Source organism: Lonchura striata, chromosome 2 (genome assembly GCF_050655825.1).
Source record: "Lonchura striata isolate lonStrDom1 chromosome 2, ASM5065582v1, whole genome shotgun sequence".
Lineage (NCBI taxonomy): Eukaryota > Metazoa > Chordata > Aves > Passeriformes > Estrildidae > Lonchura > Lonchura striata.
Genome location: NC_140704.1, coordinates 39689503 through 39703576, shown reverse-complemented (window position 1 = coordinate 39703576; position 14074 = coordinate 39689503). Strand labels below are relative to the sequence as shown.

The following is a 14074-nucleotide window of genomic DNA, read 5'->3' as shown; positions in this document are numbered from 1 at the left end:
AGTCATGAGTGGCTCTTTAAAGTTCTGTGCATCTTGGGAAATCTTCACTGGTTGTGTACCATGTAAAGTCAGCCTGAAAATATTGATAACATTCTTTAGAAGCTTCAGAGGCTCTAGAAAATTAATGCTGTTTTGAAAACATCATTCCCTCATCTCCTCTTTGCCTCCCTCTCCAAATTTAGGACTTCTTTCTTAATTTTGGCAACTCTGTCCACTAATAACTAATGTGGACACAAGCTAATCTAGTGAGGATAATCATCTTTTATATAGCTATGTGGTAGTGCAAATGTAGCAGACTTAGATACAGTCTATTTAAATATCTGTTTAAAGTGTTCTTGGAGAAAAACAATGGTAAAATAACATCAGTTAGCAAAATTATAACTGAAAGCTTGATGGCAAAACAATCTCCAAGGCCATCTAGAGGTTATTTGGTTAAATGTGTTAATGTGTTTGATGTTCTACAAGTAACACTGTCTGACAATATTTGGTTATTATTGGTTTTTTTTTAACTCCTAATTATAAATGTGGTGTAGTATGGAAAACTTATTCTGTATTTAAAATAGCTGCTTAATTTTGTAAAAAGGAGTTCAGAAGGAAAAACAACTATTTGGATTAAGTGGTGGCTCATTTTGAGGCCATGGTAATAGAGGATTCTATTATTAAGAATAAAAGCAGTGCTAGCATGTTGACCTTTCTAAGATACAATTATAAAATTGGCTGTTAAATGATGCTGAGAATTTGGATGGTTATTCTGTGGATATTACTCTATGTCTTTCATTTAAAAGAATTTAGTCTTGCATTTGCTATGGACATTTGTTTAGTGAAGGACTCTCTTACAGTTAACATAATGATGCTGGAGTAAGCTTTTTCAGCTTGAATATATAAGTTGGAAATCATCAGTGATTTTCAAACTTAGATGAAAACTAGAGCTATTATCTTGAATATGTGAGCTGCAAGAATTAAATGCTGCCACTTCTAGTAGCTGTGGCTAATAGCATCAGTACTGCTGCTTAGTGGCAGTAAGCTCAGCCCTTGGAGCAATAGAAATTAAAATCTTTATAATCTCTTAGGGGCTCCACCTTTCTGTATTCTGTTTTGAATGCATTTTTTGATGTAGACATCTGTTTGCTAAAAATTTAATTAGTACTGCTGTGTGGCTTCAGTCAATTGAGTTATCTTCAGCTGAAAGTTAAAGGATGAGTACTGCCTTTACCAATTTATAAAAAAAAAATCATACTAATGCTTAAATTCTCAGTGCTTGTGAGTAAGACTGGTTCCACATATTCTTTCTGGTCTTGACCAGACAGTGACAGTTTATACACAGTTGTCTTCTGAATTAGGCAAACCGTATGTGCTCCCACCAGCCTCCTGTTGGTGGGTGGCAGTGTACAGGAACAAGAACCAGGCATCCCTCACCAGTGGGGATCCAAAACATGCAAATCCACTGCAGAACTGTTTTGCTAGTCAACAACTACTGTACCCCACCCACACTTCTAACTAGCAGATGGTGAGGCAAGCCTGTAGAACATGGTGATGGATTTTACTACATCCCTTGAAAAGTAAATAAATAATATTTGAAAATCCTATTTAAAATTCTAAATTACAGAACTAATTAGCCACAAAAGCATAGCATCATATAAGTAGGGGATTTATATTCTCTGTAAAACTTTCATGATCACATTAAATAAACATTGCTTCAGTAATTTAAAGTAATTTTTAAGCAGGAGACAGTATTTTTTAAGGTATTGGTCATCCTAATGTTCTTAATGTTTGAGATTTCTGACTAAGATTTTTGTTCTGGAAGAAAAGGGCAAATACTATTCTGCTACAAATCCATTTGATTAAAAAAAAAAAGAGGGATTAAATAAGCATTTAGAACAAGAAATCTTTCAGCATGGATAAACAGAACAAATTACTTCATTAACTTTCCGTTACTGTGCATTTGTGTGAAACCATGCTAAAACCATAACCCTGTCAGCACTGTATTCTTTCTATGATGTCCAAATCATAGTATGATTTTTCCAAGTTACCAGCTGGTGGGTTGCTGTTTGCTCTGGACATCAGGCAAGATTTTTCCCTGTTCTTCAGGAATCAAGATGCTGTAGGCCAGGTCATGGTTGCCTCTGTTTCTTTCTCAGTTGTATTCAGCTTATTCTTTCTGTGGCTGCTACACAGCTTTTTGCATAGTTACATAAATTTGGCTTGAATGATCTCAGTTTGGTGTTTTAATATAATTTAGTAATTTAAAATAATAATTTTTAACTCGATCTCTCTGTACATGAAAATTATCCCTAGAACAAAAGACTAAAATTGAATTCAGATTTTTTTTTCTGATTAGGAGCATGGTTAAAACTTCACTAAGATAGGGGCTTTGCCTCTTTGAGCTGGCCATCTATATGATAAGTTGCAGTATTAATGTTTACTCTAGTAGACACTTTTAATACATGAAAAGGAAATTTCCACAAAGACATCTAATGAATTAGTTTCACAGACAGTGTTATTACAAAAATATTGTTATGTTCTAACACAATATTCAGTATCCACTCATAGTTATGTAACAGCAGCAGCAAGATTCAAAGAAAATTGCTTATTAGGTTTGACCCAAGAATCTGTATCTTGTTTGATAATTTTATCAGAAGGGTCTGTCAGTCTCACTTCCCTGCACTGTGACCTCTTTTCTGATTTTTCTATTGTCAAGGTCACGTAATTTATCTTTTGTCTAGGGACCTCATCCCATATATTTTAAAAATCTACATTTTGTATATAGTAGCCGGATATTCTCCATCATCATTGATTGAATTTACAAAGTACCTCTGAGCACCAAAATAAGGCATTTTACCAAAGATATCAGTAGTACAATTAGGAAGAAAAAGTGGCTCCAAATTCTAACCTGAAGGAAAAAGGTAATCAAGTTGGTTTTCAAGTTGATTTTACAGATGAAAGAAGTCAAGTATCTTTCCCTATCTCTGAATGAAAAAAAAATCAAATGCATTCTGTGATATGGTCTTTACTTACTGGTAAGACTTGAACTCCAACATCAGAATACACCTACTAGTGTAAATTGTTATCATCCAGGTTCATGAAAAGCACAGAGGAAATTAAACAAAGGAAGTAAAAACTGAAGCCACAGCCTTCTTCCATTTTTTAAAATGTATCTTTATAATGTTTTTTTTGTATTATCATTTGGCTGTCTGTTGAGTGTCCGTGTTGCATCCTCACAAGGAATGCATTGCAGCAGTTCTAAGAGGATGAAAATTATACGAGTCAAGTTCATTTACTTACATTAATAGCAGAACTATATCCATTATCATTCTAAATGCAGGAGTTATATTCACATCTTTCTGACATCTGAACTATGAGGTGAGGTGCCATACTTATGTGTTCTCTAGTCTGTTTTATTGAAATGTCATCACTGTAAACTAGTTCTAAATGCTGTAGCTCATTTGTGATAGTAGGACCAAAGACAATGTGAGTGGAAAGGACAAGTGAACAAAATATAAACCCCTAGTGTTGTGAGAAGAAGTGCAGCAGAAGTTTAAAGTCTAATCATTGTACTTCCTCTTAAAGAATTTGGCTGGTAAATGACACATATGCAACCTTTTAAAGGTAATTGTGTGTGTAATTATGTTGTAGTGAGTAAATAAATATTGGGTGTGTTGATTTTTTTTTAATGAAATAAGCCTACTTCTAGGTGAATTAATAAAACACTTGTGGCTTGCATTGCTTTCTCTCTAGTCCTGAAGTTGTAAAGGGTGAGCTGCATGGAGAGAAGGCTGATGTCTGGGCTGCAGATGCATCCTTTAACAGATGGCCAGTCTGAGCCCACCAGTTTACAGCACCAATATGCCCTCCCTGGCAACTAAAGTATTCACATTTGTCAGATCAACCACCCAGTTATTTCTGCATGTGTTCTCATGATCCAAGAGAATTTACATTTCAGTTTATTGACACATAAACTGTTCTCAACTCTAATGTGTGTAGCTTGTGAACAAGCACAAGTTTTTATCATGGTATGGATTGCTATCTTACCATTCTAATTGCAAAAATTGCTTGTTCAATATTGTGGGACTTTAATCTACAGTACACTAATGTGGAAACCTGACTGGAAGAGACAGTCTGCATCTAAGCTGTTCTGCAACTTAGAGCTGATGATGTAATGCTCATCAGATAGTTTCAAGGGACAACACTTACCATATTGGATCCTCAAATAAATACTGGAATATTTTTCTTCAATAAACTCTAGATTTTTTTTTTCCAGATTGTAGGGGCTGTGTGTGAACCTGTGCCAGAAGGACTGTACTCTGAAAAAGTCTCACTTACCATTAAGAGGTAATTACTCATATTATTTCGACATCCTGCTGTAAAGATCTTTTTGTTTTGTATGCTTCCAGCAGAGATAATGTGACAGTTTGCAGACTTTAGCAACTGCCAGTATTTGTCTCTGAATAGGAAATATCTTTGGATTTAAAGAGAAAAAGAGCTATCTCTTTTGAAAAAAGAGTTTAAAAAGAGTTATCTCCATCCACACATGGAACTGGAAAACTCATACCAGTATAGTCAGGGCATTCATTTAGCCAGTATAGACTTTATATTCAGTACTGAAATTTACATTTAACAGTATCGGTGCTGTAGTTAATTCCCTACACATAATGTTTTTTCCAATAAAAATCCAGAATCTGAGTAATATTCAAATGCAGATTGTGGTCAAGGAAATAACCCCGTTAGAATACATTATTTATAGATCATTGTATGATCACGTTGAAATTTTTTTTTGTTTATTTGACTGATGGAAATATGTTTTTCCCTACCTTATAATTCTTTTAGCACAGCAGCAGAGGTAAAAAAGTAATGGATGAAAAGATGAGCCTGTACTTGATACACTTACTCATCACAAATTTCTTAGCTATGTTTATATCTTCCTGGAGATAATGTAATGTGTAAGGCAAAATATAGAGTGAATTAGAGATTTAGTTAGCTCACTTGATTTTAGAAAAAAATCCCACTTAGTACAAAAACGCTTATACTTTCTCATTCAGATATTCAATTCTGTCTCTAAAAAGCACATTACAAAAAAGGTTTGTGTAAGGTTATAAACTAAGGTTTTTACAGTATGTTTTAGTGTACAGAAAGGTTTCAGTTACTTAAAGATCTTGTAGATAGAGGGCAACAACAGTAGATAATAGAACTAACATTTATGTTTAAGAGGTTCTGAAATTAATTTTAATGAAAATATTTAAATCTTTACATTTCACAAGAATTTTTCCACATATCTTACTAACAGTGGGAAGTATAAAGTGGTTTTTTTTGCTATTACTTTTAGGGGGATGTTGGTTTTAATACTATCTCTTACTATGGGTTAAATCTTAGATGATATGTCTAGATTTTTGCCTATGCTTTTTGAGATCTTTAGAAAGAATAAAATACATGAAAGGAAAGCAGTAATAATGAGATTTTAGTTATAATACAGATGAGGAAACATTAACAGAAAAGATGTAGTTATTTTCAAATGACTAAAACAGAACACATTTCAAAGATGAATGTTGTAAATAAAAAAATTCTTAATAATGATTTGAAGAAATATTGAAAGCTTCTTGTTGCAACTGTAAGTTTTCAATTAGTGCTATCATTGCTATTCTTTAGTATTGTTATTAAAATACAGTTTTATATCTTTACGCTACTAAAGAAAGTTTTGGAATCATAGCCATCAAATTCCTTCAGAGTTGAACATCTACCTACTTGGTGTTGAGTCATGCATACTTTCTAGATGCACAGGAGATGGATACAGGACTTACTAAAAATTTCTTCTAGCTTCCATTGGTCTTGGAACTTTTGCCCAATTTCAATGAATTAAAATAAAAAAAACCAAAATAAAATCCCAATGCAAATTATTTTTAACGGTGAAAACTTGCACCTCATTAAAAGAAATACAAAATTGAAAATAAAAAATATTTTTAAAGTTATAAAAATTAGAGAAATTAAGCAACACTTTTAAGCAAATTTAAACAAAGATATTAAAATAAAGAAGTTCAAGCATTGTAAAACATTTTCAAAAATGCTATTATGCATGTCACTTCTGTTTTACTTAGAACTGCTTTAGAAATAGTAAGTTAATCTATGATATTTTCTTTGAAGAGGAGTGTTGAGTTATATGTTTGTGTTAGCAGGTCAATGCTCCTGTACAAGAAAATCACAGTAAATGATCAGGTTTGTTGGAGTTAACAGGTTTAAGACACTTTTTAGTACATGCAGGACTGTCCCTAGAGCTTTCTTTTCCTACAGTGCATACAAAATATTCTGAGGATTTAAAAATAGATCTAATATATTATTACCATTACTAAACAGCTACCTCGGGTGCCTTTAACATAGACCTGTTAAAGTATTTTAGGTTGGAAGGGACCCCTGGAAGACTCTAGTTCATCCTGCTCAATGCAGATGCAATTAAATGTGACTGCTCACTGCTCAGGGCTTTGTCCGTGTCAGTTTTGCATTGAAGGATGGAGATTCTACAACTTTTCTGGGCTCTCTGTAGTGTTTGTCTACCTTTGTGATTAAAAATAATAGCAAGAGTAATAACAAGTTTTGGATCTATCTAGATTTCCCTGTGGTTTAGCTTATGTCTCTTTCCTCTTGCTATAACACTGTGCACCCCTGAGAAGGATCTGGCCAGGCCTTCCCATTATTCAGGTAGCAATCAGATCTGAGAACAGGTGGTCCAGGTCCCTCTGACTACTGCCCTCCCCATGTATCCCTGCAATTCCCTGCAATTCATTGTTCACAAACCTTTGGAGAATGTATTCTCTCCCATGATCTAGGTCATCAATAAAGACATTAAATAGTACTGACCCAATATCAGTCCTTGGAGAATGCTACTTCCAGCCACCAGCTGGACTTCGTACCACTGATGGCATCTCTTTGAGCCAGGAGGTTCAGCCAATTATCTTCCTAGCTTATAGTCCTTTAGATACTGTGGGATATTGTGTCAAACAAAAGTCTTGCTAAAATAAGGCAACTCCCAGCATAATTTTCTCTTTCTTTGTCCTCAGACAGTAATCTCATCATAGACACCAATCATCCTAGTCGGGTATGACAGCTGTTTGGTTAATCCATCCTCACTGTTCCCAGTCACCTTCTTGTCATTTTTGTGCTTGAAAATTGCTTCCACAGAAAATTGATCTATTTTTCCCAGAGACTGTGGTGAAGCTGACTGGCTAGCAGCTTCCTGGATCTTCCCTCTTGCTTTTCTTGGATATGTCTGTGATATCCAGCTTTTATCCATTTACAGGAATCTCCATTTGATCGTTTTAGACATGGCAGTATTGACCAATTGAATCAGCACCCTCAGACTGTTCTCATTTGGTCCCATGGGCTTGTCTACATCCAATTGGCTTAAATGCTTTTTCACTGTATTTTCTGCTACATAGAAATACCTCATGCTAGTAGATTCTACAGGTAGGCTCAGAGATCTGAAACACTTATGGCCAAATAGTCTCAGTGGAAACAGAAGTAAAAGAGGGACCAAGTGTCCCAAACTTTTCCATGTCGTTTCTCACTAGGTTGCTTAGTGGGTCCACATTTTCCGTAGTCTGTCTTTTGTTGGCCTTTTCTCTGCCTTCCACATCCATTGCTAGTTTCAACTTCTTCAGCTTCAGTTGAGGTTTGGCTTTCCTAACTCTACCCTTTGGGCAATACCTGTATTCTTCCTGTGTAGTCCACCCCTGATTCCCACATGCAGAATTGGGCTGTTCTAGTGCTTTGAGATGTCCCTGAAGATTACCTTGCTTTCCCAAGCTTTACCTTCCATGGCAGCCTTCTGTGAGATTTTGCCAGGAAGATCCCTGTATATGCTGAATTCTGCTCTCCTGAAGTCCTGTGTTGTAACCATACAATCTCACTTTCTCACTTCTCTCAGGATTTTGAACTCCAGTCTCTGATGTTTCCTCTAAGATCAAGAGGCTGCTGTTGATCTTCACATCCCCACCTCTTTCTTGGCTGTCTGAGAGGAACAGTTCTAGAAAAGTGCCTTACAGCTCCATCAAGAAATTGTCATCAACAGATTTCAGAAATCTCCTGATTGCTACACTCAGCCATATTACCCCATCAGCAGATATCAGGGTTTTTAATTGGCCCCAATGACTATAAGTGTCTGGAATCATGAAGCTTCTTCCATCTGTCCAACAAAGGCTTCATTGACTTTCTCTCTGATTTTGAGTAGTTTATAGCAGGCATCTATCACAATGTCACCCATGTTGGTTTGCTCCTCTGATCCTCACTGATAAGCTTTTGACTGCACATGTTCAGGTGCTGGACTGCACCTGACTTTAGCTTTTTATCCTCAGTGATAGAATTCAGAACACCCCCTCTGTTCCCTGCCCTTCACACTTGACCCCAGTGCACTGTGGTCACTTTTAGTGTGTTCAGAGTTGGCACTAATAATGTTATTTGTGCCCACATGAGCAGCAAGAAGTAACAGCCCAAGGGTCAGGATGAGTCTTGGTAGTATCTCCACAATGTCCTGAATCCAAGCAACAGTCATCACGTTCATCAAGTTAATAACGTAGATGAATATCTCTGTTCCCCCAGCCTCAAACGACCATCAGCTACTGCATCTTATTGTCATGTGAACACTTGATGCAGACTCACCTGCCTCTAGTGGGTGCTCCATTAGGCCTTGTTCTTCCTCACCTGTTCCTAGGTTGCTATACATCTTCTGCAATTATTCTTCTGTAGTCAGAGGAAAAGCCTTCCTTCTCTTGGTAGCAGTTACAAGTCTTCAACCTACCTCCTCTTGTGAACCTTCATCCACTGCTCCTTTTGATTGTGAACTCTAGATATTCCTTTTTCTTTGCATTGTTCTGAGAGTGTTGTCTCTGTGAAGATCCTGGCATTCTCTGTAAATCCTCCTGACAGAATGCTCCTTTCCTTCACGGCTGCTTTGTCCAGTGGTGTAGTACCTTGACCAGAGCATAATCCCCACGAGGCAGGCCCCATCTCCCCCATCCCAGGAGGAGGCCCCAGGCACTCCTTAGTGTGTCTGGGAGTGCACAGCCACAGTTCCCTGTATTGTTTGGGTCAGTGTCAAGGATAATTGTTCCAGCCTATGCTGGAGGCTGTGCTGTGGTGAGGTAACACCAAAGCTGCCCATCATCAAGCTGTCACAGGCAGGATGAGAGAGCAGTGCTGGCTGGCATAACTCCATAAATACCAGGGCAGGAAATCAATGGTTGAAAATGGTTTTTTAGAAACAATAGACAATGTTCTTCCTGTAGCTGCTTGACTCCTGATGCAGAGGCATGTCCAGACATAGTGTAGGTCAGCTCACTGCTGTCTGATGTGATGATGCAGTACCTGGATGTTTTATACACCTCTCATCTCATGCTGGAGAAGGAACTGGATTGGGAGAGGAGACAAACCCAGCAGTACTTCATGGAGGCTAATTGAAATGCAATAGCCTATCACCATCAACTTTCATTTTATCACAAGTAAGTTACATGTATTAGGCTTTATTTTTTGTTATTGTTGTTTGCCATATCTGAGAAAATAGGATGCAGAAAAGTAGAAAATGAATCAAAATTAAAAGACCCATCGACCCATCCTCCTGTAACAGTTTTCCATGCAGGCTCTTTTAATTTATTTTTAGCAAGGTGATCATTAATATTTTTTTTGGATGTTCTTATGCAGGAAAAATGACAGTATCTTAAAATCCAATGTCATTCTATGTTGAAAAATGGCATTGTTATGGAGGTTCTTATCTTACAGTTTTGATAATATCTGATAGCATTTAATTATTATGGCACAGTTATGAGTGGTTTGTGAATAGGAGAATATACACTTGATTAGGGTGGAACAAGTTGATAATCTTGTGTATGACTCATAAACAATGACACTTAGAAAATTGAACCTACAAGAATAAAATTTTTAATTACAGACTGCAAAATACAGACCAGTGATGCTGATAAGGTATTTGTTCTTGTTCTCTAACTCTCTGACACAGTTCTGCAGAAATACCATTCTTCCATTTGCTTCAGGCTGTGTTTTAAGCATTCTTCTAGAAGAACATCAGTAGTTTACATAAAATATATAACCTCAATTTATTAAAAAATATAAGGACAATGTTTTTGTGTAGCAAAACTGCCCTTTGAAAATTGTGATGATAATTGCAGTATAAAGTTAAAATTTACACAGTCCACTCTTGTCTGTTCAGATATTGCATCTCTTAGATTCCTTTTATCAGGGATTAATAGCTTGTACAAAGAATCTCTGTGTAGTAAAAAGGTTTTCTGGAGCACCTGGTCCCAAATATCCTAGTCTTTGCCTTCCAAAAATAAGTAACTTGTATCAATAGTTAATGTTTTTTCAGTTTTTTGACCTATCAGTCTAAGATCATTATTCATATGACACCATTTTTTTCAATAAAAAGAATGCCAAAACCTACCAGCAAATTGTAACAAACCACTGCCTTTTAAAATGTAAGAAGTATTGGTTTGAAAGAAAGATACAGAGTAGGATTTGTAACTTAAAACACTATAAGCAACTTTTCCCATGTTTTTCATTTAAATTTTCTTAACCTACAGATTTGCAAGATTGTTGTATGCCATTATCTTTTGTATCTTTATATAGTAATTTTCTTGCATAACTGTGATGAAATTTGCCTAAAAATGTGCTATAGATTAAAAGATGCTAGAGTTGGGATTTTGATGCAGTTACTGTGTCTTTGAGAAAAAAAATGCCCTACCCACATATTTGTGAGATATGATAGAATGGATAGTTTTACATAGAAATTAGAATACTTGTGTTTTGTATAACTACTTGGAAAATACACCTATCTAGAAAACTGCCTGTGTATTTTGGGTGATAATGGCTAGTTTTCTCAAGGAGGAAACTGCAGTTCTAGTTACAATTGATATTTTATTACGTATATCAAAAGAATAAGAAATTCTGACAAAGATCCAGAACTCTGAAGAAATGGATGGGAATATAGCTTAGTAACAAAACCTAATTTTGCAAATTGTTTAAAATAAGAATAAATCAGGCTAGGATCTTTCAAATTTCAGGGCATGTTACAGGCCTTAGAAACAGAAGGAGCCATATGGTTTCTTTCTTTCTGGTATTTAGGAAAACTTTATAAAGTTGAAGGATTTCTAATAAATAAAATAATTAGTCCTGAAAAGTTTGCCTTTTGGAAAAAAAAAAAAAAAAGGCTATGTCCTGACTAAAAGTGCTTGGAAGAATTTCAAGCAACTGCTCCTGAAATAAAACCTCTGTGAGATGTAGACAGCCTAATTCATCTTATTCAAGGCCCCAGCGATTCCACACCCAAGTAATTTGTCATTTTTCCATGGTGTCAGAGAATTCGGTGTTTCTGCCATGTAGTTTAATGTTTTGTTGAAGCCAGCTAGCTTATACTTTGCTTTCTCTACTGAAATGTTCTTATGGGCTCCTTTTTTATCCCAGCTGTGTTATATTGTGAATGTTTCTGAAATAAGGGCTGTACTCGCTGTCCTTGTATATGGAACTGAAGACCAGAGATCTTTTGGAGCCAGAGTAGAATTTGTTTTAGAAGTAGTTTAAAGCTAGTTTGGTAGCTGGTAAATAGGCAACTGGGAGGCAGGTCAGTAGATGATGAAGTACAGTTAGTTACCTTGTGTTGTAAGTATAGCATAAAATCCATGCTTGAAAATAATCCCAGTAAAAAGAATCGTCATCAGCTCCCCACATAAATTCTTATGTTTCTTAGCTTTCTACAGAAATTGTTTGTTAGAACAGAAACAGATGTAGGGGTGGCAGGTGTTTGATAGAGTTTGTGTGTTCAGTTCTGAAAGGTTAAGTTTGCTGACATAACACATGGTACAGAAGACCCAAACAAGTAAGAATAATGGCAATAATTCTTATTAACATTAATAATTCATGTTGCACTTTCATTTCAAGGTGATAAATATTATATTTTCATGCTCTGGGTAGGAAGAGGTGGAAAGGAAAAAGATAGTTTGTGTATGGTCACCAAACAGATCAGTAGCAAATTGAATTTTCTGTGTTCCAAGGCAAATATAAGTCTCAAAACAGTAGTTGATCTAACTAATGAATTGTCTTTCTAATATTTTAATTTGAAGAGATGAGTGTTTAGCCAAATAATAATTTGATTGCTTTTTGAAGTATATAGATTTGAAAAATGTATTTTGTCTGTTTAGAAAGCAGTGAAAATAAGTCACTTTTATTATTTCAGCAATGTCTGTTTCATTACATGGGCATCATCCATTATTGTTTCATTTACTGCATATATCCTAAAAGGTTTTCAACTTTTCTATCATTTTTAAATGTAATATATATATATATACGTAAAACAATATAGAATGATGAATATTCAGTTAAGTCCTGTCTTTTTAATGTGGTAAAGTGTAAGTTTTGTAACTGGAGTCCATCACCTAAAAATATATGACAAAATATGAGCCATTTGTACTTTCTACTTCTCTGAGAATATATTAAAAATGGGCAGACATGGTAGACTACCTGGATGGTCAGAACAATTTCCTTTTCTCAGTTTATGTAGTTCTTCTCTGTGCATAAACCATATGTCACATTCCTTCGCTATGCCTCTCTATGTTCTTTGGGAATTTAAGCTTATTTTCATTTTTGTATCAATAATGTCACTAGAATAGGCATTTCATTTTTAAATTCATATATGCAAATCCATGTATTCAGAATAAGTTCCCAGTTACTCAGAGTAATGGGGGATGATGATGCTTAGATAATGGGAAAAGTAGGTCCAATATGTTTTTCTGATTTTAGTGTGATCTCTACACTTTTTGGAGTGTCTCCCTGTTCCATGTTAGTTGGGGCTAATAGGGAGTCAGAATTCATTAACAATGCTTGATCTGAGCTGGTTCATTAAAGTTGCCCTTAGCTGAGTGCTTTGTCCTAGTGTTCAAATGCATGAGAATGCCCTTAGCAAGGCTGTTCTCTGCATTTTCCTGTTTTCACACTTGAACTTTCCTTAACCTAGCATGCTGGAGAGCATGGCATAAGGATCACAGCAAGTCATCTTCCATCTAGATAGGACTTTTAGCTGCAGATCAAGACTGGGCCTCCCAGGCTAGATCTGTAGGTATCAAGATGTTGTGCTACTGGACTAGGTTGGTGCTGACAGAAAACATACTCTGGTTATTCTTCTTGCAGGCAGCTTGGCTACAGCCTATGCTAAAGTCTGTCTAGCTCTCCTGCAGAGAGTGTTCAACTCTTTGTTGTCTGAAAATAGTAAACAAAGCAGTGTAGCTGTTTTCAAACTATATGTAAATGAGTAAATTTAAACTAAAAACCTGACCAAACCTGAAATAGCTGATGCAGTTTCCTGAACTTTATCTGTGACATAAACCATCATACTCTACTTCTAGATGATTATGAGTTGATTGTATTTTGTATTTTTGAGGATCACAGCTATATGAAGGACCAAGAAACACAACATAATTTACTTGTTTTTTCACCTAGTCATTTTCCTCCATGTCCAAATTCAGTTCTGCTCTGCTGGCAATTGTTGTGCTAATAATCATGTTAGTTTCTAAGCATCACCACATGCATTACAAAGTAGTACTTAATTAGCAATTCAATTTGAATTAATCAAGTTCTTTTGTTAACTCAGAAAAAGACATAAAGATTGGATTAATGTTCATTTTAATTTCCTTTATGTTTAGAAATAGATTTTGTGTCATTCAGTGCATAAAATATTTTCCTTCTTAAAACCGTGTGTGTGTGCAGGAATTGCTTTGGTGTTGGTTAAAGCAATGAGTATGCTTGGGTCTATAACACATAGCATGCAACAGGTTATTAATATTTCGGTAATTATGCTAGACTAGAATATTAAAATATTTTTATTAAAATTATCACTAAAATTTGTTAAATTTTTATAAAATAAAATAAAATAAATTTTTTATAAAATAAAAATGTGGATGGTCATGATTTCTTTCTTATTCTTCCACCTTTCACTCCATTGTGACACCATTCTGTTCTGCTATTTATGTAGCAGGTACTAGAACTCATGTATAAATTTAAAAAATGTTCATGTGATTAAAAGAAAGGAACCTTT

At 35.4% G+C, this 14074-nt stretch overlaps 1 long non-coding RNA gene across 1 annotated transcript in view; it reads left to right on the top strand.

Annotated features, from left to right (window-relative positions):
* Positions 1-14074, top strand: part of LOC146768202 (uncharacterized) — a 39420-nt gene that overhangs the window by 8259 nt on the left and 17087 nt on the right. Inside the window, exon 2 of the long non-coding RNA XR_014952018.1 lies at positions 4259-4329. This is a non-coding gene — a long non-coding RNA (uncharacterized LOC146768202). The remainder of the gene's footprint in view (positions 1-4258; positions 4330-14074) is intronic.